This window comes from Meles meles, chromosome 15 (assembly GCF_922984935.1).
Source record: "Meles meles chromosome 15, mMelMel3.1 paternal haplotype, whole genome shotgun sequence".
Taxonomy (NCBI): domain Eukaryota; kingdom Metazoa; phylum Chordata; class Mammalia; order Carnivora; family Mustelidae; genus Meles; species Meles meles.
The window spans coordinates 63,039,289-63,061,850 of record NC_060080.1 but is presented as its reverse complement, the minus strand read 5'-3'; positions in this window follow the sequence as shown (position 1 = coordinate 63,061,850).

The following is a 22,562-nucleotide window of genomic DNA, read 5'->3' as shown; positions in this document are numbered from 1 at the left end:
GTGGAGTTGGTTTGATTTGTTGTTGATTCTCCAGTTAGTTAAGGTGTAGAGACAGCTGGTGTATTCTGGATTTTTCAATTTTTTCGAGGGAGGCTTGGATGGCTATGTATTTCCCCCTTAGAACTTAGAAGTATGGGATACTGCCTTTGCTGTATCCCATAGGTTTTGGACCGAAGTGTCTTCAATCTCATTGGTTTCCATGAATTGTTTAAGTTCATCTTTTATCTCCTTGTTGATCCAAGCATTCTTAAGCAAGGTGGTCTTTAGCTTCCAGGTGTTTGAGTTCCTTCTGAACTTTTCCTTGTGATTGAGTTCCAGTTTCAAAGCACTGAGACAAATTTTTAAGGGTAAAGTGGTTGGAAAGACTTTTCTCTCTGCCTTGAGTATGGCTGGACATAGCTAACTAGGCCTTGGCAGTCTTCCTTCATTCAACAAATATGTTTTGAGAACTTACTATATCCCAGGGCCAGAACAAACAAGCTCCCCACTTTCTTGGGACTTTCTTTGTAGTAGGGAAGATGGCAATTATCAGGTAGATAAATAAATATCAATTAGTGTTAAGTGCTATGAAAAAAAGTTAAGTGAAACAAGGTAATGTGGGGGTGGGGTGGGGATTTAGATGGGTGGTCAGGGTAGACCTCCCTTAGGAACTGATATCAGAAAGATAAGGAACAAAACATGCAAAAATCTGGCCAAAAAAGCCTCCAGACACTTCCCCCAGAGGCTGAGATATGTACTCAGACTTTCATAAATTCCCTAACATCTTCATGTCATTGAATTGTACCTTCTCTATGTTTTATTTTTTTATAAAGAAATAAGACTATGTTTTGTAAAGAAATAAGGATTTTATCACTTGATTAGAATTTCTGCCCACTCGAAGAGCATTCCAGAGCAACACAGCAGCCTTGAGATTCTAGATGTGGGGACTCAGAGGCTAGGACTTAATCAAGGGTCTCAAAGCTCACGAGATCCAAATTTTTGAGACTCTGGATAATTTACAAAAAGTAATCTAAACCACTGTCCCTTCCTCAGTCCCTAAGCACATACACTCTAACACTCCTTTTCTGTTTTATTGGTGCTCTCCTTAATATTTATGACTCACATACTATTGTTTATTGTCTGACTTCTAGAATAAGCTCCCTCAGGGCAAAGGTTTTTGTCTCTCTTGTTCACTACCAGTATAGTACCGATGTGGAGTAGGCAACCAATAAATACTTATTGACTGAATGAATCAATTTTAAAACACTGGACACCAGGGGTCTAACTCTACTGACCTGGACTGTGCCCCAATTGTAAGTCACCTAATTATATTTCTCTTTAATCATATTATAAGCAATTTGAGGACAGAAACTACACTTTAAAGCACTTCCATATTCCCCCATTATACCAAAACCAATATTGGGTATACTCAGGCTGTGCCTCAATAGTAATTGTTCAAATGACTGTTTTCTAGGGCTGTGCTGACTAAAGGCAGGGTGGCAGAGAAAATAACACATTAACCTGATGGCTCGTAGTCCTTACAAATCTAGAAAAGCTGTTAAAGACATATTCGTGAGTTAGAGAAGAAACAATTTTACTGAATACTTACAGTCCATGCAGAGATAGAACTCTCAAACAAGAAACTTATTAGTATTTTGATTAAAAGTTACCCCACAAGTAACCTAACAAATGCTGTTATAACTACAAGTCAATGTTCACACTGACAGGAAGTCTGTATTGTGTCCAAAGAGGTTTTGGAAGCTGTCAATGTTAATAAATAAAAGCTAATAGATGAAATGAAGAAAATAGGAACCACAGAAACCAAGATGAGTATGAATGACTCCTGACTAATGAAGAGTTGCCTTATGTGTCCACCCACTGCTTGGTTTTGTTTCCTTAGTAACTAGGATACCTCCTCAATTTATATAGTGCCTATTAAACAGTCAGTGTTCAACGGAGCTGGTCCAAGTACAGAAGACCTAAAGACTAATTTATCAAAACTTCTCCTACACTGACACGCTACTGATTCGTGATTTGCAGGAGAACCACTACTACAGGTTAAGTTTTTGTTTCCTGGAAGGCCTCATGGAATGAAAGCACACTCCTCAGAGACTACCTGTGGACCTTCTAACTCCCAATGGACTTTTCAATTCCTAGCCAAGATCAAAGCCCTAAGTAGAGTTGGGAGAGCTGGCAATAGGTTTGGTAGAGCAGGTAGGAAAAAGAGAAGGCCTAGAGAAATCTTTACAAAACGAGGTTGCATAAGCAACCTACATTAGAATCACCAAGGGATGCTTGGTTAAAATACAGATCCCAGGCCCCTTCCCAGACCTACTGACTCAGAATCTGTTGGGGTGCATATTAAGGCACACCGCAGTATAATAACTGGTGTTCTAGATAAAAGAGAAGGCAGGTTCTGGTATCTTCCCTAGATTACCACTGTTGGAAACATAGGGAGCTGCAAACCTCAGGAAAGTGGAGTAAAAATGGGTAAGAAGTGAGGCATCACTCTAAAGTAGGTATGTAATATAGATGAGCTGGTCAAACCAGACCACAACTAAGACACAGCATATAAGTGCAGACCACCAGATAATTAATAATGCAATTACTGAGATGACATTGTTAACCACGTTAGCAACAAGGCACCTGGTTGTCAGAGCAAGATATGTGGCAAAAGTAATTCAGGGTCAACAGGACTGTTTCTGTAAAAGGCCAACAGTACACATTTTTAGACTTGGTGGGCTGTATGGCATCTACTGCAACTATTCAACTCTACTCACTGTTGTACCATGAACATCGCCATAGACAATACATAAGCAAAGGGGTATGGCTGTGTTCCAATAAAACTTTATTTATAATAATAGGAAGAATGTGGCCTGCAAGCTGTAGTTTGCTAACCCCTGCTGTAGTTTATCTTAGGGAAATAAAAATGTAACCAGTCTTTCGCTTATATTCCAATCTGAAACTATGTGGTTCTGTGTCACGGGTTTGTGCTTTACGCATTCTCTTTATTTACATATAAACTGGAAGAAAGTAGACCAAAAACACATGAAGAACAATTGATTACGAATTTTTTTGGTTTTCCCTGCATTTTCTAAATTTTCCACTACTTTCTGGATATAATTATTTTAATTTTCCTTTTGGAATTCTTTTATAATCAGAAAAAATTACTATTTTAAGAAGAAAGAAGGAAACCAGCTAGTTTATATGTTCCTTGAGCTTCAGCACAAAAGCTCTGCTTGGAGTTTACAAATTTTTTGTGTGGAAAACAATCTGGCCTCCGCCCTGCTTGCAGATAATGTAAAAACTCACTCCAGCCCTGCTCATTGGTGCAAGCCAAAGAGGAACAGAAAGGACAGGGGCAATTCAGCAGTTAACTGCACAAGCTTTGCCCAATGATCCTAATTTCCATGATTTTAATAATAACGAGTGAAACCCAAAGTGTTAAGTTGCACTTTCTACCTCAGCAAAACGGAGTGATAATTGTGCAGAGAATAATTTTATGGGTGAAGTGTGCCCTGTATTGTAAAAGATTAGAATAAAGTGCTCTAATACACAATGTCTTAGCAGGTGCAGGCACTTACCTGAGCAATTAAAATCTTCTTAATATACAAATCACAGCCAATGAGACTGCTGGCATGACAGAATAGATCTTTTAGGACACAATGTGTTTGTCTCAAACGGGTTCTCCCCCCACCCCCAGCTTTATTTATTTATTTTTGCTAGCAATCATTTGTAGATCTTTTATTTGAAAAAGAAAATTGACCAAACATAGATAATTTGCTCCAAATATACCCAAGCACATTCACTCTCTTACAAATCCATTCAGACCACAAAAAAGCTATTAAGTACTTACTATGTATGAGGCACTGTGCTGGGTGCCGAACAGGCTATTTTGGGACCAATTATAATCATCTTCCCCACAAAATCATCTTCCCCACAAACAGAGGAAAGCACTTCTTGATGATGGCTATGAGTTACCAGGCTGGGGAAAACTGGCCCTTTGAGTCCCCTGCAAGTCGTTGGCATTCTAGCCAACTGGTTAAATTCGTGCTCTAGGACCATGTGTCAACCATGCCAGACTACCATTTAACAGAAGGGCAATCCTCTGGAGGTAACAGTGCAGGCGAGATGTTCAAGAGGAACCAAATTAATACAGGTACCAGCTCCTCTCCTTCCTCATCTCTTCAGCATATCTCAAACTGGCCTTTGTCTCTCTCTTCCACAGAAAAGACGACCCTTAGAAAGATCACCAATAACTTCCACGTTACTAAATCCGGTGTTCAATTATCAGCAGCCCTGACAGGAGTTGGACACGGCCATTCTTTCTTGCCTCAATATCCATCATTTCCTCGACATTGAAGATAATCACACATCTCACTATCCCTTCATAGTCCAGGTGGCTAATTCTTCTTCCTCTTCTTCTTGCCCCATATTAAGCGCCCCAGCATTTAGTCTTGTTCCTCTTCTCAAATATACCATTCACTCTCTGAGTGAGTTGTAGTCCCATAGCTTTAAATTTGAATTATATGCTGCTGACTCCCAAACTTGTATCTTCAGTCCAGACTTATTTCCCAAAGTCCAGACTCATGTATCTAAAAGTTCATCAGACACCTCTACTTGGATGCTGAGAACGGCTGTTTCAAATACACATGTCCCAGACTGGTCTAACTCACAAAACTTGCACATTCCACAACCTCCTCCATCTCAGTTTATTGAAGCTTCATCATTCTAGGGGCTCAGGGAGAAAACCTGGGAGTCAAGGATGACCCCTTCTTTCTTTTATACCTAACACTTGATCCATCAGGAAATCCTGTTGGCTCTACTTCCAAAATATATACAGAATTGAATTCCTTTTGACCACCCCTGCTGCCACATTAATGTCTAAACTCCTATCATCTTTCAATTGGACCACTGCCATGGCCTCTGGCAATAATCCTGGAAATGAAGGGAGGACTATGAGTATTTCATCTCTGGTTCATTTTGATGGTGCAGCAATCAGCTTAGGCTGCCCCAAAAGGCTTTAGAGAACATGTTAACCACGGTACAGTTTTGATAGGCAGAGAAAATAAAATGGAATAGTTTGGCCTCTTAAAACACTAGAAGATTTACAGGAAGTGTTTAAAACTCGCTTAAGTGACACTTCGTCGATGTCACAATAAGTCATTCTTTATATTGTAGACGTGCTGTTGGGATTCATTTGTTAATTTTTTAAAGAGAGAGAGGGAAAAAGAAGTAGTAGAAGATTATCCAGATTGCATGAATCAGCCTGTCTGTATGTCTGGGGGTAAATCTGTTTTGTTTAAAGAGATCATTGGCAAGGAAAGGATGACCACAAATATGTTCTTTCTCCTGGAACAATTCTGGCTTCTTCACATCAACACAATGATGACCACTATGGGTGGGCACAAAAACATTCTTCTGTGAAAAGCAGGGCTGTCTAGTTGTGTGAAGACACTGCCTGAGCGTGGTGGCTTGCATACCCCTCAATCACCTCCAGGGGTGGTAAGAATTTCATGATCATCATGACATATGAATGTCAACACATTTCCATCAAAATGCCTTGCACCTTTGCATATGGGTACACAGGCCATTTTATCAGATGCCTGTCGCTGAGGTAAGGCCCAGGCAATTTAAAAAGGAAACCCTTGGGGGCGCCTGGGTGTCTCAGTCACTTAAGTATCCAACTCTTGATTTTTGGCTCAGGTCATGATCTCAGGGTTGTGAGACTGAGCCCTGCAGTGGACTCTGCACTGGGCGTGGAACCTGCTTCAGATTCTCTCTCTCCCTCTCCCTTTATCCCTCCCCCTGACTTGTTCTCTCTCTCTCTCTCTCTCTCTCTCCTCTCTCTCAAAAAATAAAATAAAAAATAAATAAAAAGTAAAACCAGCAATTTTGATGCAGACTGTCTGTAGATCACATATTTAAAAACTCTGACATAGCTGACCAAGCACAGAATTGGGTTTTAGGAGTCCAGAGCCCAAGTTTAACCAATTCACTGGGTAAACCTCTGCTCCCCCCGCCCCCCCGCCCATTCTGAGCCTTTGTTTTTGCATCTATGAAAGGGAATAATGAGGTTCTAGCAAACATTATTTTCTTGTTAGGCAGCTCTGGTGAAATAACATGAAAATGTTTTGAAAACCCAAAGTACTAGACAAATCTAAGTGACTATTTTTAATTCTTTCAAATACATTGCCTTGTTTTTTATTATTTCCGGTCTGATTTCTGGTAACATTTTTATCTATGGGCCAGTTTTATATCCATGAGCCCACTGAAGCTTTTCTTAGAGTGAAAAACGTATCTTTATAGATACAGAAACCAGTTCAAAATTAGAGATGAGGGGGCGCCTGGGTGGCTCAGTGGGTTAAAGCCTCTGCCTTCAGCTCAGGTCATGATCCTGGGGTCCTGGGATGGAGCCCCACATCAGGCTCTCTGCTCAGCAAGGAGCCTGCTTCCTCCTCTCTCTCTCTCTCTCTCTCTGCCTGCCTCTCTGCTTACTTGTGATCTGTCAAATAAATAAATAAAATCCTTTAAAGAAAATAAAGATGAGTTTTATTTTATATATTTTAAGAAAGTAGTGAAAAAATTGACGTTTTCTCCCACTTTATCAAAAGTATGTGATGCACCTTGTTTTCACACACAAAGTAATTTAAAAAAAAAATAAGAAAGAATAAATGTGACCCAAAAAACCCTTCACATAACAAATCGGACAGTTTTGGGAAGTGCAATGCTATGTACCAACGTCTATAGGAAAACTCTTATCTGTTATCAATCAACCCCACAGTGGAGAGATTAAAATGCAGTTGCTTTCCCAGCTCATGAGAGGGAGAAGCCAGTGTGGAGACTTCTGCTTTGGCAGAGAAGGCAGGACAGCTGGAGCTGGGTGGGCACTGATGCCAATCCCCATATGTTTGCCCACATCCATGCTCCCCGCGGCTGGTGGGTATTCTCAAGGACCAACATATCTGTTCTTCTCTGGCCTGGGGGAGCTTGGTCAGTGCTCATGCAGAGCAGCCCAAAAGCCAACCAATGAGGATTGCGAGTCAGAGGATGAACACCCCTAGGTTCCCCATAACTAGGTGAGATAATTCTATGGCACCAACCCTCAGAGGAATCTCAGAAAGATGGAGCCCCAATTCCCCACAGTGGATATCTGCTCATCAATTTACCTAGCATTGACTCCTATAACCTTGTCCAACTCTCCCCATAACCTCATGCGTGCTTCCTGAGATCAACTCCCAAATAAACTACCTGCACCCAAGTCTCTTATCTTATGGTCTGCTTTTAAGGAAACCCAAACTAATGCAACAGGCTTTGGGATCATTCTAATACATTCTAATCCTTGTTTAATCACTTGCTAGTTGTCTAGCCTTAAGCCAGTTATTTAATCTTTCTAAACTTTAATTTTCTTATCTGTAAAATACAGGTGATAGTAACTATGCCACCTTTGTATGACTATTATAAAGATTAAATAAGATGTAAAACAAATAGTACAGAACCATGAACTTGATAAGGGCTCAATAAACACTAGCCATTGCAACTGTGGTTGTTAAAAGACACTCCCAACAACCATACAACACTATTCACCTCCATCAGACTGGGAGAACATTACAAATTTGAACCATATTAAGTATTGGTAAGATTACAGAAAAATAGGAAAATTCATATTCTACTGCTCGGGGGAGAAGTGGATATAACTATTTAGGCAAACAATTTGATAATAGTTAAGTCAGAAAAAATCATATCTATATCTATATGCTATGATCCAGTTAATTCCTATCCTGGGAATATGGCCTAGAGAACTCTCACGCTGTGCTCCAGAAAACACATGTAAAAATGTTCATGGAGGCACTGTTCATTATCATAAAAAAAAAAGCAGAGATAATTTATATTCCTTTAATAGGGTAAAGGATAAATGAATGGTAGTACATTTATATATAGGATTACTATACAGCAGTTCAAATAAATTATTTCTACATTGATCAAAACATGTTAAAACTATGATCCAAAGCAAGATAAAGAAGGTTACAGAACATCACAACAAGATGAGACATTTTCGAGTGTGAACTTTTCAAAATGTACAATTAAATTCTACAAAAACAGGGATGCAGAGAATGACTAAATTTCATTAAAATGCTGATCACTGGGGACATACATTGGAGGGTAAGTGGCTTAAACAACATAACTTTATTTTCTCACAATTCTGGAGACTGAAAGTCTAGATTAAGTTGTCAGGAAGGTTGGTTTCTTCTCAGGTCCCTCTCCTTGACTTGTAGAAGGCCATCTTCTCCTTATGTCTTCATATGACCTTCGGTCTGCACCTGTCTGGATCCTAATTTCCTTTCCTTACAAGAAGACCTCTCATATTGGACAAGAGCCCACCCAAAGGGCCTCATTTTTTCTTAATCACCTCTTTAAGGACCCTGTCTTCACATGCAATTACATTCGGAGGAACAAAGGGTCAGGACTTTAACGTGAATTTGGGTAGAGGCACAATTCAGCCCATAACATTTACTAACAAGAAAGAATAACACCTACATATAAATAACTAGTAAAGACCAGTTAAAAAAAAAAACAAAACCAAAACAATGAAAAGAGAACAGTGCAATTAACAAAGTAATGGAGGCTGCCCAGAAAAAAATACCATGGTTCAGACCAGCTCCATCTTTAACTATACAAGAACTTCTGCTTTGGCCATCTGCAGGAAACAAAAATGGGAGAGCATCCCCACGTTCTGTGATGGAACCACAGAAGAATAAAGCTTGGTCCTCTCTGCTAAGCTGCTTCTAGCCAAACTGTCACCTGTGCCTTCAGACTACAATTATGCATTTAATTGTGGGTTGGTTGGTTTTGTTTGTTTATATTTGAGTACAGACTCCTTCACGAAGGATTTGAGTCAGAGCTTAAAACACATGGTGGCAACTTGAGACTACGGCCCACCACCCAAGTTGTACAGAGAGAAACCATAGAGAATGGAGGCTGTTGCATTTTTCCTTCTTGCCTGCCCTGTCTCTGACCATGGCGATGTTGTTCTGATGTTCTGCCAGCTGAGGCCAAGCGCCCCAACAGGCTGCTCAGTTCCCTGGTGAAGGTTGATGAAATTCAAATATAGGTACTTTTCAACTGATTTATCACATTTCCTCCTCCAAAATGGCTCCCGTTCTCACGCCACCAGAGGTGCAAGAGCTGCTGTGAACTGGCTCACCTGCTCCCCTAAACCACACCGCAACAGGCCCCAAGAAGCTCTCAACTCTGGCTTCGCTGCACATCTAGCCTTTGCATGACTACGACCTGCCTCAGAGGAGGCACCCAGCAGCATCAAGGAAACGTCTGCACCACCCCCTCTCACTGATGCCAGAGACCTGTCAACTCGTATCTCTTCTTATCTGTTCAAACGGACTGCACGAGTCCCTGGAGGATCAGAAGGCAGCCTGTGCCCACCAAGGCACTTAAGAAACTGAAAGAAAATCTTCAGCCTCCAGAAGTCATCCAATCATGTCGGCCAGCCAGGCCAGACCTGCACAGGCTTCTGGACACAGCTAACTGAAGAGTCCTGTTAACGCAACTTGCCTTCAAGAGGCACCTGCACAGAGCTTTTCTTTGCCGGTGCCTCCCTCCCCAAACTTCACAGAGACGACTTGACTTTCCTTGGGGAGTTCTGCCTGGCTTCCAAATCAAGGCAGGAGAGAGGCAGGGCCGGGGGGCCTCGCAGCATTTTAGCTGCAGGGTCCGGCTCCTACCACCCTGTCTGCTCCATGACCCAGCCAGCACTCATGATGCATTGTCCCATCACCTTCACCGTTTATAGCACAAAAGCTATTTAGTTGGTGCCTGCAACCCTTCAGCCTGCAGTGCCTTGACAGCAGAGGTTATAGGAAAAAAAGAGAGAGAGAAAGAGAGAGAGAGAGGGAGAAGGGAGGAGAGAGAGAGAGAAAGAGAGAACAATGTGCAATTGGCACTGCATTAGAGATGGAAAAAGTACTTAAAGCCTGCAACATTCATCAAGACTGAATACATAAATGCCACATTTTGAATAAGCGAAGCAAAAGACAATGACAAAGGAAAGGCGCATTGCTTCAGGAATCTCTATCATTTTCATTTGCTGCTGTCAGGAACCTGTTTTTTGCCTCTCACTCTATCAGCCATTATAGCATTAATGAAGTAACCTCACATAGTTATTGACTGGCTTGTCAGAGGCCCTGCCTGATCCCTTAATAGAAACCATTGGTCTTCAGTTAAAAATGGGGTGAGCTGGGAGGTGCTGTGGGCATGTGCTGAATTTCAAGTGCACTCCTGAGGTTATCAAAAGCCATGAAATGCAAATTATTATATTTTTTAAACACACAGATTTCATGCAACTGAGCATATAAAATTGACTAATATTGTACTTTATGCATGCCTTATAATGTTTTCAAATATGCTCTGCATATGTTCTTTTCCCAGAAAGTTGTGGGTGGTGTTTGAATAAGCAGAGGTAGGCCTACTTTTATTTTGTTCTTGAGTCCTCTCCTGCTTGCTGTAAGCGGGTACTTCTCCCTAGCGTAGAGCCACGCAGACGCACTGTCTACTCAAACACAACCACCAGTCCTTTGTCTGAATTTCAGTTTCAGATCAAAATCATTTTCTTTCATGGTCCCCACCACCACCACCTAAAAGTATCCAGATCTTCAAACCAGGCTATCATTTACTAGCAACCACAGATTGGCAGGAGGTCTGAAGAATAAATCCTTGTCCCAGAAGGCAGTAAATTGGAAAAATAATCCTAGATGTAGAGTGTTTAATTCCAGTACCACAACACCACACAGGAGATATGTTAAAATATAAGCACCGCCAGACAGAAAAGGAAAGTCAAGGACAAGACACTTGGAAAGTTGGTTATATTTCTGAGTCAGGAGGAGCAAATACAATAATTATAGGGTCAAGCTTGAGGGGGCCTACAAAGAGACACTGATGAGAATGCGCACCTCGCTTTGTTTTTTGGACACATAACATGTTGGCTTCATATTAGTATTTCATTGGATCGTTCTCCTGGTATAAAGCTCTGACCTTTTCCCAGCTAGTCTGGGGAGGAAATGTGGTGTCTATGTCTGTTGATTTGCATCATGGCTCCCACAATCTGGCTCTCTTTGACAGTAGATTATGTGCATTTCTTACCTTTGAGGTCATCCAAAAACTAAGAACAAGCTCAAAAATTTCTTCTCTGCATATTTTACACTCAAATACCTTGTTGCTTCTCGTTGCCATCAGCACTATCCCAACTCAGCTGCTTCCCCATGTGGATCATCTGTCGACTCACTGACAAAACACTGTATTTTCTCTTTTAGGAACGAAATTAAAGACCTAAGACTTGGCCACCATCTAAATATTGATGGTTCAACTTCCAGAAGTTCAACTTAGTTGAGAGAAATATGGTAGCTCCCATCTTTAGTCCAGTACATTTAAGCAACTGTTTCATTAACCTAGAGAAAGAACGAAAATGCATTTCCTTCTAAGCCGTTTGCTCTCTTGTAGACTTGACCTAAAATTCTTCAAGAAAAACATTATTTCTCAAAGTTTCTTTCACATGTCCAGAAAGTCCTCCCCAAAACACAAAATTGTTAGGGTACACACTCTCCTCGATCTCTGGCCTTGATGGTGGACAAAACTGCCTGCATTAGGGAGATATTTATCACAAGGTAGATAGTACAGATCTAAGTGTGAATAAGGATTATAGACTTTTTAAATGTATAAGCTCAAATCAAAAACAGAAATGTATCACTGATCGCTATTTTGAAATTTCTAGTACATTTTTTGTATGTCAATAAACATATCATTATAAATTCACTTTAAAACCCAAAGCCACCTTCATGCAATTTTAGTTCAATGATCTCATGGTGGTCCCAAAGAAAACAGTGGCCCAAATAAGGTAAATGACTTGTCCAAGATCACAAATAAGTGACTGACATTTATGCATTCCTTTATTCAACACACATTTATTTGACTACTTCATATATATGGGGCACTGGAATAAAACCTAGAGATATCAAAAATATAGATATACTTGGTCCCTAATCTCATGGAGTTTATGGTGGTGGGACTACTTATTGCTTTGCAATAAGTGCTCTAGCAGAAGGACAGAGATATTAACAACCCGGGAGGGGAACAGTCAGAGGAGGCTTCCAGAAAAATGGATGCCTCTGCAGAGACTTGAAAGTTAAAATGGATTTAAACCATATGAAGATAACAGAGTTGGAAGACAGAGCTAACTGTTAGGTATTTGGCCAAGCACACAGCACGTTTGAAAGCTCCAAGGTGAGAGGTAAGATGGTGCACTGAAGAAACAAAGTAAGATCACAAAGACTGGGATATGGGCTGTGTGGTAAGAGGAGACTGGAAAGCTGGCAGAGGCCAGGTCACGAAAGGCCTGTGGATGGGGATAACATTACAACTGTGAACTTCCTCTGCAGAGCATTCTGACATCATTAAACGGGGGTGTGAACCAACCAAATGTGTGATTTACAGCATCAATCTAGCTAGTACTTGAAGGAGCTAGGGGGCAAGGCTGGAGAAAGGGAGGCCAGTTAGAACCACAGCAAGGTAAGAAACAAAGATGTGGGCAATCAGTGACAATAGTTGAAGACATATTTAGGAGTAAATCTGATAGACCCTGGTGATGATGGGGATGTAAGCCCCCCACATTTCTGATTGGGGCAATGAGATCCTTGGTGCCACTCACTGCAATACATCGGACTCACTTTTGGAAGAAAGAACATTATGAGTCTCACTTAGCTTAAATAATTAGCAGTCATTTAGGTCACCAAGTGAATAAACAGGCAAAACCTCAAGCAAGAATGGAATCTGAGCCTGCAGACCCTCTTGGTCCAGTCCTCTTTCTCTGTACCTATATGAATGATCCCTTCCTCTCGAAGGAGTGAATATTCAAAGCAGCTATCTCGAAACTCAGTACTGAAGAATTTTGAGACACAGCAGAGGGCTTCTTTGGAATATGAACTTAAAGATGTTTCAGTTTTCACTAAGTTTTATAGTTTCAGAAGTTATGTGACAACTTTCACCTAGTATATCAGTAATTATAACAGAAAAAAAAAGAGAATCATCTTACATTTCATGCACGTTACCCTGCAGTAGTTCATAAAGCACTTTCACAAATGTTAAGTTTCCACATTTAATTTCCTAAAGGAAATGCTCTCTACACTGTTTCTAGTCACTGCCATGACACAGAGTGCCACAACTTTTAGTGAAATGTCCATGTCAGTCCAATGATATTTTGGGGGTACTCAGATCCTCAGCTAGCTGCCCCCTGGAATCTGCTCTAAGCACGCTCATCTGTAAATAAAGGAACTGAATTAGAATGCCCTCAAGATCCCGTTCAGCTTTAAGTTTCTATGATGCCAAGCCTGCTGTCTGGCGTTCTGCAATATTGAATTTTTAGTACTTTTTTTTTTTTTTAAAGTAGAGATATACATAAGGAAGAAAAGGCAATACAGACCATATCAGAACACTCCAAGAGGAAAATGGTAGCAGGAGGAAAGAACTTCAATGGAGAGAGAATCACTGGGATGGTGAGACCCTGAAGCTGGCAGGAGAATGAGGAAGTCATGGGAAATAGGGGGAGTTGGGCACATTATTTAAACATCCACTCAGATCCATTCAACAAATGCTCACCCTCTTTCTCCAACTTAATGTACATCTATGTGCCTAGGCCAAAGTGTGCTCTTCCTTCTGAGGCCACCATCAAAACTAGGATGGGGATCATTGTATTTTCATCCCACCGCCACTAAGAAGCAGTAGTTCTTCTTTTTCTTTCTTTCATCATGAAGATTACCATAACTAAGAGTGTATTAATAGAATTAAAGTAGGGGTAGTGAGGGGCGCCTGGGTGGCTCAGTGGTTTAAGCCTCTGCCTTCGGCTCAGGTCATGATCCCAGGGTCCTGTGTTCGAGCCCCACATCGGGCTCTCTGCTTGGCGGGGAGCCTGCTTCCTCCTCTCTCTCTCTCTCTCTCTGCCTGCCTCTCTGCCTACTTGTGATCTCTCTCTGTCAAATAAATAAATAAAATCTTTAAAAAAAAAAAGTAGGGGTAGTGATATACATCATTTTTTCAGTGGACATGTACACATCACTACCTGCATGCCCAACACACACCTTTACCCATCTGTGTGCATCACATATATGTATGTATGCGCATACACCCCACAACCGTGTGTGTGCATACAATTGTCCACACACATACCAGCACATTTCCTCTTTGCTTGGGCTGCACACCTGCTTCCTTCTGGTCGACAGGCCACTAGAAAGACCCTGAGGCTTGATCTGGGAAACAGAGTGGCTGGAGCTATACTTCTCTTGCTTATTTTTCTTAACGTGCTGTCAGCATCGTACTGCCACGTGCTCTCTCCCTGTAATGGCAATACTGCCCACAGCTCTTTTCTTCAAAGGAGCAGAGAAATTAGTGGGCCATATAGTGTTCTGCTCAAGCCCATAGTTTCTGCTTTTCTTAAAATGTGTTTAGGGAGGGGCGCCTGGGTGGCTCAGTGGGTTAAAGCCTCTGCCTTGGGCTCTGGTCATGGTCCCAGGGTCCTGGGATTGAGTCCTGCATCGGGCTCTCTGCTCAGTAGGGAGCCTGCTTCCTCCTCTCTCTCTCTCTCTCTGCCTGCCTCTCTGCCTACTTGGAATCTCTGTCTGTCAAAGAAATAAATAAAATCTTAAAAAAAAAAACTGTGTTTAGGGAGAAGATTTGTCATTTGCATAAAGGAACAAAGAAGTCAAGGGCACATTTAGATTTTCCATAGTAATTAGATGCTTGTTCCCAGGGAAGCGTATGGGCTTTTAATCAAATCTCCAAAGTTTTGGTCTCCAGAATTAAACAACTCCCCTTCTCCCTGACCTGGCCCTGCTTTCATTTTATTATGTAGATCTGACCTTTACCTCACAAAGGTGTTGGCATTGAGAAGAAGAAAGGGAAAACTTTCTCTCTAAGTGTTGAGTTCAAGATGGCTCCCGTGAAGAGGCACCACCATTATCAGTCCCAGCTCTAGGACTTGCATGTTCTCTTCTGGCCGTCCTGGGATACAGACGCTCACGAATCCTGTCTCAGGTGGACCTCAGAGAATTTTCTAACCAAAATTGCCGGGGCCAGACAAGAATAAGTCCCAGCACAACACAGCACAATAGAAAAGTAAGTCAAATCTCCAATGGCCTCCTGAAATCTGAGTGTGAAATAATGTTGCCAGCTTCCATTTCATATTTTAAGCATGCAAATGTGCCATCTTTTCTTCTCGGTCTTTATTTTATTTTATTTTTTTAAAGATTCAGGAGTAGCAAAATAATTAGCATTCAGTCAGCTCAGGAGGGCATCCATTTAAGACTCTTACATGGGGGTCAAAGGGCATGACGCTGCCCTGCCAGAAAGTTTCTTTACACAGAGGGGATACAGTCTGGAATAACCAAATGCAGCAAGACTTCGAATCCCTATGCTGGGTTATTTGAAACTCCAACAGACACGCCACTATGGGGAAATTACTTAATCTGCTTCAAGATTTATCGCTATTGTGCTCTATGCAGCAGGTTAAAATAGAATACCTCCGAGAGGCCTTAGTGGGTCAGGAGTCTAAGTCGTACTGCAAGTATTTCACAGCGCATTACAAGGTTTCGGACAGAGCCTTTAATCCTCAAAATCATTAAATCCTACCTTTGCACTGATATGCATATAAAAACATTCTGTCAAATGAATCTGCTTTACTCTGCTCTCAAAATATTGCCGCAACACAGAAAAGGGTAGGAATCTGAAACATTCTACGGCTCACAGGGGTACAGTTTATCAAAAGGTGAAAGAGAGTTTGTGTAAAGCAAAAAAAAGGAACTATTGTGTTGGATTGATTTAAGACTAAATGTACGCTGTCAAAAAAAAATAGATTTTTCACCTGTCAGGCAGTCATTTTTACAAATGTATGATATGGGTACTGATTAGTGAAAATGCTCTTTTCTAGATGAATTATAATATAACCCTTTGCGTCCTTGCCGTTCATCTCCGAGTTCCCCCTTTTGTGGGGCTCACTTGTATATTGTTTCAGTTTCTAGGGAAAAGGTTAAGAGATACATTCGCTGCAAAGTAGCATTGATCTTTCGAAACCATCAAGTGGGCTTGCGGTGAAAGAAGAAGCCAATGCCCGGCAAAAACAAAGAAACTTCTGCGCTCTGTGCAGGCTGTCAGCATAAGGCACCAAATTCCATTTTCATATACGAAACACATGAGAACTGGCTCTCCTGACACCAGCGCTGACATTTCTCTGAAATTCTTATGACTTTGTCATCAACCCACATATTTTCAAAACAAATTGTCTCGTGTTTGTTTGCTTTAAAAACAAGATGCCATTGTCCTAGATGAAAATGTGACTTTATAGTAAAAATGTCAGCATGAAAACACAAGGAAGGGGGAAAAAAAACACTGAGAGGAAAATAAAAAATAGAGCCTAAGTAGCCTTTTCTAAGGGCCTGAATATATGTGATTAAAAGTGATTTCAAAAACTATGGCAAATATATTCTTATAGCTCATAAGAATCCTGGGTGAATAATGATGGGATGTTTAAAAGCAATTTGTTTTATGACACTTTTTTGTGAACTTGCAGAAATTAGTGACAACAACAACAAAATCAAGGGCTATTGACATCTCATAGTTGAAAAGCATAAGCTGGCATCATTTTGCAACCGTGTTTTCCTTGGTTACATGCAGAGTAAAAATAAAATATATCTGGCAGTTGAGAAATGGCAGGGTAATCTCTGGAAATTGTATTATAGATTCTTTACCAAATGAATTGTTTCTCTTTATTAAGATGTGAAACAGCAGAGCATAGGAAAGGCAGTGCAGATGTGATCGAACACGGTAAGACAACCCCAGCTCCTAACCCACCACTTTTCCACGTAGGCCGTGCGCTAGACTACAGTTTGGGTCATATCCCTACATCCGTTTGGACAGAATCAATGACTCATGTCAGAAGTTGACCTTCTACTCTTTTCAGAAAGGCAGACTTGAGGAGAAGTGACTGAGTTAAGGCCACACAATCTGTTTTATCACTCTTAAGAAAAAAAAAATATATATATTTATAAAATTTATTTAATACACACACACACACACACATATATATATGAATGAATGGAAGTTTTGAAAATGAAAAAATCAGGTCATTGCATCTTACCCATTTATTTAACAATGAATGGAAAATTGTAAGGAGCAAGTATGTGATAACTTTTATTGGATATTTTTCAGCCCCAAACAACACATCCTAGAATTCAGCTACAAAAGAGAAGCTTCCTAAAAATAGACCTTGTGAGGGAAAGGAAAGAGAGCTTAGGAGGGCCAAGGGACTCAAGTGCTAGACCCTGAGCTCCTTCAAGGCATCGATGAGCCTGTTTACTGCTTCCAAGTTTCCTCAGACTTTCCTTTTGGAAAGTCCAGCTGCACAGTCTCTTCTGTAGAAGTCCCAATGACTGTAACAGACTTAATTAAGCTTACCTGTCAGATTTTACTTCCGTTGTCTTCAAAACTAATTTCTGAACAGTCAATGGTCAAATTATCTGTAGTGCTGGTCAGAGATTTTCGGGTGGGCCAAGAACAATCATGATCTAGATGTCACCATCCCTACTCATTTCTCGATGAGGGTGGCTAGCTACTAAAACCTCCGTGCTTTCTGAGGGATGAAGATGTGGTCACCTACACTCCATCTTCCTGTACTGCTAAATACCCTGACACTATTGGTTTTGCCAGTAATAATTGGGAAGTTAAAAAGGCTAGCGGTTAGGAAAAGAGGCCACCAAGATAGGCCTTGCTAAAAAATAAAATAAGCCCAGAAGTTTAAGGAAATAAGAAGAGAAAACAAAATACAATGAAAGAACTCTGAAGAATCAGGAAGTGGCCTATATAGGTAAAAGGAAGGGATTTAAAACAAAAGCACAAAGTGTTGAGAATAAAATGTGTGGGGATAACAATAGGAAGACCATAATTTTCAAAAACAATAAGCACGTTCGGCTAAAGACAACACATTCAAAGTGATGACTGCCAGCTAGGAGAACATGAATTCACACAATGTCTGTCCTCTCAGGTACCTATTTCCTATGGATGGCCCATCCCTGACGCCTACAGGAAAGAGGGAAAAAGAGCCTCCATTCACATCCAGCATTATTAAGCAGTCGTTTGAATGCCAGGGCCGAGAAAGCCGTTCTAAGTCATATTTTTCCTTTTTTTAATTAAAAAAGCTTTAACTCTCCCCTCATCACTTGTGGGCTGAATTGGTTTGATCCAGAGAGGCAGTTATGCATAAGAGCAACCACTCTCCATTGAATTAGGGAATCTCTCATGCAACACATCTCACCAATTACAAGGTAGGGATGCAATTCTATGATTTATCATACATTATACTGTTAAGTAATATAACATTATAGATACAATTTGTCCCTATCTCTCTGCAGATTAGAGAGGTGGCACGCAAAGAGAGGATCATTAAACACAGAGCAAGGGCAAGGGCCAAGCTCTTCTCTTTAACAAGCTGCTCCAAGTACCACCTCTCTAATCCGTGGAGAGGAAACAATAAAATTGTTCCAGTAGCTTATTCCAAATTGTGCTCTTTGGGGTACAGGGTTTTATTAAAACGAAGAGATGCAGGAAAACATCATCTCTATGTAGGAAGACAACTTTGGGTGTATGGGGATGATTTCTCTCATCCCAAAGGTGATGGAATTCCTTCCACAGGCATGAATATGGACACGTGTGCATAGACCCACATCATACTCGTGGATATCACATCCATATCCCATACCAGCAGAAGACATATCAACCTTCCAAATTATTGAAATGTGACTCTCAGATGACAGCATTTAGGCATTGCATTAGAACACTGCTATCCACTAAAAATATAGTGCAAGCCATATATGTTATTTTCCATAGTAGTGACATTTTAAGAAGTATAAAGAAACAGATGAAATTACTTTAATATTTTATTTAACCCAATATAACCAAAATACTATCATTTCAAAATGTAAACAATCTAAAAGCTCTTCATGAGACTTTTGCATTATTTTCCTCATACTAAGTCTTTCAAAGTCAGTATGCATTTTACAATTAAAGCACATATTGCAAACTGCATCAATTTGAGAGCTCAGTGGCCACATGTGGCTGGTGGCCACCGAATCAGATAGCATAACACTACAACTATGTGTATCTTTTGCAACTCCACGGTCTCCATTATGGCTTTGCTGCTCTGTTTGGAGAAGAGTGTATTTTTCAGCCACTTTTTCCAAATAAGCAGAAGTCCTCATAAATACAAAATTGATGAAATGCTATTTCACCACATTGAGTATAACTCTTTTCGATTCCACTGAGATCTAGGCTCCTGCTGCTGAAAAGGTGAGTTCTTTGACCTATGTCTGCTCTGTCTATATCCACTTTCTTTTTTTTTTTTTTTTTTTTAAAGATTTTATTTATTTATTTGACAGAGAGAGATCACAAGCAGGCAGAGAGGCAGGCAGAGAGAGAGAGGAGGAAGCAGGCTCCCTGCGGAGCAGAGAGCCCGATGCGGGGCTCGATCCCAGGACCCTGAGATCATGACCTGAGCCGAAGGCAGTGGCTTAATCCACTGAGCCACCCAGGCGCCCCCTATATCCACTTTCTAAGGTCAGTAAGTGTGGACATAAATATCAACCTTAACAGACAACCCAGAGCACTCTTATCGGAATACTCTATTTATAATATTCTTTACTCTATAAGTCTTCTGTACTACTGCTTCCAGCTTTATTAAACTCAATTAGACTCCCTTTTGCCCTGACTACACCCCCTTTATAACAGGAAAATTGTATAATCCGCTTGAATGGCAGTAAAATGAGGTTGGCAAAGATATAAGGACACCGTTAGGCTGCCTCATAAAACCTAGCTTGTCATGGGACAAGTCATTGATTTCTATTGGCAATCTCATTGTAATGTCAGACTGTAACTTGAATTCATTCTTTGCTCCTCTCTGAGGTAAACAATGAGCCAAAGAGTAGAAATGGACTAGAGTGAAAACACAGTAATTACTCTCAGAAATAATTGGGTAACCTGACTTGTCTGATATCTGAGAAAGCATAGGTTAGTTGGGCCCCACACAATGCCTCAACTAATTGCCCCCAAATTAGTATCTGTCTTTGGACCTTGGAAAAGGCAATTCAACTGTGACTTGAGTTAGAGTCAGTCAAGGAAAGATGAAAGGCAACTCATTTAGGGGAGGAGAAAAAAGGCAGAAGTTCATCATGTCCATGTTATCCCTACCTGTTCCACTCATTATTACATACAACTCTCATATATATATGACTGTAAGTTTGTTGAAAAGACTAAGAGTTGGCCAGTCAGATAGGTTTATTCGAAAACTTTTGCCTTGCTAGTTAGTTGCCATGCGTTACTGGGCAAGTTTCTTAGCTTCTATGAACCTTAGTTTTCTCATCTGCAATAATGGTTCAGCACGGGCTTTCCCAGCTATAGGGACCTGAAACACGTGTCTGCACCCTCACATGATCACCATACCCTCAGCTATATGTGGGCTAAGGAAAAACATGGCTCAGTGTCTATTAGGAATCAGGCATATGGTACAAAGACTGAGAGCTAGACTGATTGATTGTTCTATCATTCTACACAGCTCCACATTACTTAGTTTCTAGCATCACTGCATCGACAGCAAGATCCCATCTGGGGAGCTATTCCACATATTTTAAACAATCAGTTGATCACAAGTTTTTTGTAAGCATATGTCCAGCATTAGGGATAAGTGCTTGGGGGTGGAGTCAATGCAGATGACGGGACAGTGGCCATGTTCATGTGAACTCTGTCAGGGAAAGGGCCATGATAACTGTCCTCTGTACTCCCAAAGTCCTTTGTGCCCACTAGATTATGACTAGAAGCTATGTTTCTTGTCACTCCCATTGTTTTTATCTTGGGGTCTGACTTTCCTATAGAGCTCTTATACATTGGTATTATATGTATATAATAATATATAACTTACATTACGTGTGTGTGTGAATACATAAATAAAATTAGGGGGCACCTGGGTGGCTCAGTGGTTTAAGCCGCTGCCTTCAGCTCAGGTCATGATCTCAGGGTCCTGGGATCGAGTCCCATGTCCGGCTCTCTGCCCTGAAGGGAGCCTGCTTCCCTCTCACTCTCTCTGCCTGCCTCTCTGCCTACTTGTGATCTCTCTCTGTCAAATAAATAAATAAAATATTTAAAAAAATAAATAAATAAATAAAATTAGGTGTTCTGTAATTGCTTTCTGACATGAAAACCCATTATTATTTGCATAGGACCACAAAATGTTTAAACCATTGTCCGTATCATTTTACTTGAAACTCAGAGCTGCTCAGTGAAATCAGTTTAACATTTCCATTCCCATTTTAGGCTCCTGATGAGCTAAGGTTATTCAGCTTACACAGTTACATGGCAACCCAACTCTCACCCTTAGACTAAGGCTCCCATTTACTTGTTTATGGGCCTATACTGACCTGTGACAAAATTCTAAGTTCACCATATAGACAATGTTCATGCTCTTCTGATACTTCTTGCTTGAAGAGAGTTCTAATATTACATTATTTCTATATTTCAAAGATCTTTTTATTCATGAGGTGATATTAATAGATAAAAAGAGCCTTTTTAAAGGTCTTAGAAAATTAAAATGTTGACAAACTTCTATCTATCCCTTATTAGAATAAAGAAAAAATTTTAAAATGGGGGGGTGGAATTTTTACTTATCAGTGAAAGCAAAAACTGGGCACCAGAAAGTTAAATAAAATGTGTTGCATAGCCTCTTTTATTATGTATTCTACCCTCTGTGAAAAAAACAAGTCTGAGACAGGAAAGAATCAATGGACAATACAGTAATAAAGTATTCCGGCTGAAGAGAATCAGAGGGCTAGCTAATAAAGACAGTAACATCAAAGAAGCAAGGGCTATAAAAGATTCAAGGCCTGAAAGAATTTATTAGAAATACCCAATGAGAAAAAAAAATTAAAACACTTCAGAAAAAACCTTAGATCGCACTCATCTTCAACAATATGAAAACCTTGACCTAAGAAATGGTAAGAAGGAGGGGTTCCATGCTATAGACTGAATGTCTATGCCCCCTAAAGTCCTAGGTTGAAGTCTCACGCCCAGTGTGAGACAGTACTTGAAGGTGGAGCCTTCAGAAGGTGACTAGGTCATGGCAGTGAGACTTTCATGACAGGATTCATGCCCTTATAGAGAGACTCCAGAAAGTTCCCTGGCCCTATCTGCCACATGAGGACAGAGTGAGAAGCAGGTTGCGTATGAACCAGGAAGAGGGTTCTTCTCATCAGATACCAAATCTGTAGGTAGTTTAACCCTGGACTTGCAGCCTCTAGAACTGTGGGAAAGCAATACTCATTGTGTTCCAGACACTCAGTCTATGGTACTTTTGTTACAGCAGCCTGAGCTGACTGAGACAACCCATTAGTCCAGACACTGAGAGCATGTGGACCACCGCAAGCTCTGAGGCCATTTTGCTCATTGCTCAGCAAGGTGTTGACTTTCTCTGAAACTTTGTTCCTTTTTCT